Source organism: Heptranchias perlo, unplaced genomic scaffold (assembly GCF_035084215.1).
Source record: "Heptranchias perlo isolate sHepPer1 unplaced genomic scaffold, sHepPer1.hap1 HAP1_SCAFFOLD_54, whole genome shotgun sequence".
NCBI lineage: Eukaryota > Metazoa > Chordata > Chondrichthyes > Hexanchiformes > Hexanchidae > Heptranchias > Heptranchias perlo.
Window position 1 is genome coordinate 374,407 of NW_027139559.1, and position 4,038 is coordinate 378,444.

Consider the following 4,038-nt stretch of genomic DNA (forward strand, 5'->3'; position numbering starts at 1 on the left):
TCAGAAGCAAAAGACTCAAACATTCAAGGTGAGGCTCGAACTCACAAGGTCGGCATTTCTCGAGCCCTGATACTGTTATATCAATACCCGCGTTAACCGATTTTGCGACTGGAATCACGTCAGAGTAATAATCTCATCAAACACTCTCATTTTCGGTTTGTAAGATTGTCTGTTCTTTCAGGTAGGTTCCCAAGTGGACACATGGCGGCACCTGCCCGCTTGGGCGTTGGTGTTTTATTGGTCGAATTCTTGCCTGCCACACAGGAAGCGGGGGCTCGATGACCGCCCAATGCAGGGGCATTTTCATTCTGCATTCATGACACCGCGTGAATTGTGATAAATTCATATTCAGCTTCAATCTGCACAACATCTTGAGACATTTTCTTTTCTCCAGTTGTGTTGCGTTAACTTAACCTCGGCTTCTCTGCGCAAAGAGTGGGAGACGTTTGAAACGCTCTTCTGCAGATAATAGTTGATGGTAGCTCACTTGTGAATGTTAAATCAGAGATTGATCGATTTCTGTGAACCAAGGGAATTAAGGGATATCGGGCTAAGCCGGGGATATGGAGTTAGGTCACAGGTCCACCATGATCTCAGTGAATGGTGGAACAGGCTCGACGGGCTAAATGCCACTGCCAATTGCTGCCTCCTGATATGCGCCACCTTCTTCTGCCAAAAAACGGGACGTGTGTCTTGGTGATGTGCCTGTCATGGTTAAATAGCTGCCAGTGTGTGTGGCCTGTGAGTTGTGGGTGGGCGGCTTGCAACAGTGGTAACGTGTAAGGGTGAGAGGAAGCCTCTGGTTACAAGAGTTGAATACTGATGGAAAGAGTTTGTTGGTATGTGGGGGATGGTGGGTGTATTGCGTGGTTCAGCTTGTAGGAGATGCCACTTGAGAGTTGACCTCACTCACCTTGACGACTCATATCAAAGCATTGAGCTTCTTCCTGCAATGTATCCAAGTCTATGATGCTGTGGGACTTCGTCCCCCGCTGCCTCCCGCTGTCTTTTGGATATATGTCTGGACGCCTCTTGCCCCCCGACCCCCTCCAACCCTCGGGGATATAGAATGTCCCTCCTTCTGTCCACCTCTTGCACCAAGGTCTCTCAGCACCAGCAGGGAACTTTGGTGCATGCACTCTCCAGGCCTGGTACCAACTCAGATCGGCAGATTGGTGAGATCTGGCATGCAGATTGAAGGATGTGAGATTTAGTTGTGTTCAACCTTTGTTCAGTGTTTAAAGATAACTCATCATGTGTAAACATCGGGATGGAACCTGCATCTGTGTTTTACGTGTGCGATGTCTCATCTCCGTTCAGATTCCGTGCAGACAGTAGACTGTTATTTTCGCCAAATAAGAGGGACCAGCTGTCTTTGAGAGATCTCGAAGAAACAACCTGCCTTTAAGCGATTGTGCTCCCTCTGGTGGTGGAAAGCGCGTGTTGCATTGATTCCAAGTGCAAGGCCGAGAATGGAACGCTGATTGCAGGTGAGTCTTCCGTCCAGCGAATCTTGCGTCCAGCCAGCGCAAGGGTCATTGGGCGAGGAGAAACAGCGCATCACGCTACCCACGGCCAAAAACCGCCCTTATCCAATTTTCCCCCCAAACATTTCCTTCGTGCGCCAGTCGACTGGATCCGATATGGTACCTGGAACTTGGGGCCACAGGAAGAAAGATTGCATTTTAATATATTGAACAGGGCTCCGGGGAGAACGAATCACCTTTAAAGACGCAGACCAGGTGATTGGATCAGTTCGAGTTTTGACCTTAGTAATATTTTCCTTCCATATTTTTAACTTCTTCAGATTCAAACTGATCAGAAAACTGACAACTGAACTCTCAATGAATGTTCGATAAATCTGTCACTCAAAATAACCAATGTTACAACTAAAGAAATAAAACGGATTGAGACGGTTCACTTCACTTCACTGAAACGTCTAATTCCGGTTAAACCGGCGCGGCGGAGTCACAGCAGCTCATCGCTGATCTGCACCTCAACTCCATTTAGCGAAATAGAAACTGGAAATCTCATGTTTCGAGACGAGTTTGCTGATTTCCTGAAAAATGATTATCACTAAAACAGCAAAACATTCCCTGCCCTGATTAAACACACAGCAAGGGGATGTGTCGAATACAGAGCAAGTAACCCGCGATTTTATTGTTACACGGATAGAATACCGTGCTCAATATTAACATTAACACTGAGCGCCAGGTCTGGATCTGACCCGTTTACCCCGTGGTGCTGGACCCCGTCCGCGTTTATATTTCCCAAAAAAAGAAAATCAGAAACTAATTATCTCACCCAGCAGAATTGGGAATTGTTCGCATTTTACAGAACAGGATGAGGCCACTCGGCCCGTCTGGCTTGGACAGTAAATTCTGTTCACAGTCTCCGCTCTGTGTCTTTCTCCGTGTACATTTTTAGTTTACTGATTTGATATCCATTTTATGTCCCCTCTCTCTATTTTGCAGACCGGGTGGCAAAGAGATTCGCTTTGGAGGCTAAACATTTTGATCAAAGATTTGAACATTGTTTATTCTGATTGTAGGTTTCTCGGAGACCCAGCGGGAGTTCGGTTGTCAGTTTCCTGATCAGTCGGAAACAGTAGACCCAACTTGCTACAAGAAAGAAAACAATAAATGAACAACATCAATAAAGTGAAAGGAAGTGAAAGATGCAAACAGAGTCTTAACCACCCTGCCCCGGGTTTAAGATCTTTTGCTGAAACTTTGCAGCAGCGGCCGCGTGGCCTAATGGATAACGCGTCTGACTTCGGTATTAATCGGGGTGTTATCAGAAGATTGCAGGTTTCAGTCTTACCGCGGTCGTTTTTACAATCCTTCCAACGTGTGCCGTTACTGTTTTATCCCCGATCGTTCTTGCAGTGACTGACCTCTTTGAACGGAAATCCGTAAATACCTTTCCTGACAGAAGTTGACCCGACACATTCAACATGCTCGGTCACGGTGCTCGGGCAGGACATAGTGCAAAAGTGACTTTATTTCTACTGTTTGGATTCAGAAATGGTCGAATAATCCATTCTGCTCTTTACGTGTGGGTCCGAATCCCATCCGTGTCGTAATTGTATTGAACTTTTGTTGCGGCCCTCAGTCAGTTTTGGAGAATGAAAATGGGCTTGAATGATATTACTATCAATCCGACGCCGGTGTTTTAAGTCTGTGTCCCAGGATTGTTCATATTTTGTTTAAATGGAGAGGGACAATTGGAATTTTACACCTGCTGTAATGGGCTAAAGGTCGAGTAGAGAGGACGGATCGGAGATAGATCTCTCTGTCCTTCCTTGCTGCCTCTGGGGTTTACAGCGAATGAAAGATTAACGGGAAAAGCAAATGAAAAGGGAGCTGGCCAGAAGCGCTCCCGCGGTATTGGTCTGTGTTTAATCTCCACCATGAATGTTTAGCTCTACCCTAGAATCAGTTTGTCCAACGTCCTCACAGAAAGATTCGTTCCCTCCTGTCTAATTGATTGGGGAAAATACAGAATATCAGCGAACAGCTGAATTTTTATATTTAATGGAAATATAAAGGAGCAGGGGGCACTTTAACCTCACGGAGATGATTCGTTGCAATTGTCAACCCGTGGATGGGAATCTCCGGAACGAATTTAACTCGGCAGTCAACACAGAGAGGCTGGGAAGTGAACCAAGGGGTTCTGCAAGTAACAAATGTGGAGGAGGAAACGGGTGGAAAAATGGGAGCAACAAAACATGGAGACAAACAACATAAGCTAAAGGTACCGCTGGGATTTGAACCCAGGATCCCCTGTTTCCAAGACAGGTGCTTTAACCACTGAGCCACGGCGCCACATTTGCGCGGCTCTTTCCCAACGTTATGGCATTGATACCTGTGCCAAGAGACTTTGTTGAGTCTCTTCCTTCAATGCGTCTGCGCAATAACATCGATCTTTTGTTCATCGGTCTCTGCATGAGAAACCATGGATATCAGTAATGACCTTCTCTTCCTTATCCCCTGTCAGTACATCATATATCTAGCCCTATTCATCATGTTGTATTCC

At 46.1% G+C, this 4,038-nt stretch overlaps 1 non-coding gene across 1 annotated transcript; it reads right to left on the reverse strand.

The window, feature by feature from the left end:
- Window positions 1-3,754: 3,754 nt before the first annotated feature.
- trnap-ugg (transfer RNA proline (anticodon UGG)) lies at window positions 3,755-3,827 on the reverse strand. Its single transcript has one exon. It is a non-coding gene; the product is annotated as a tRNA-Pro (tRNA).
- Window positions 3,828-4,038: the final 211 nt, after the last annotated feature.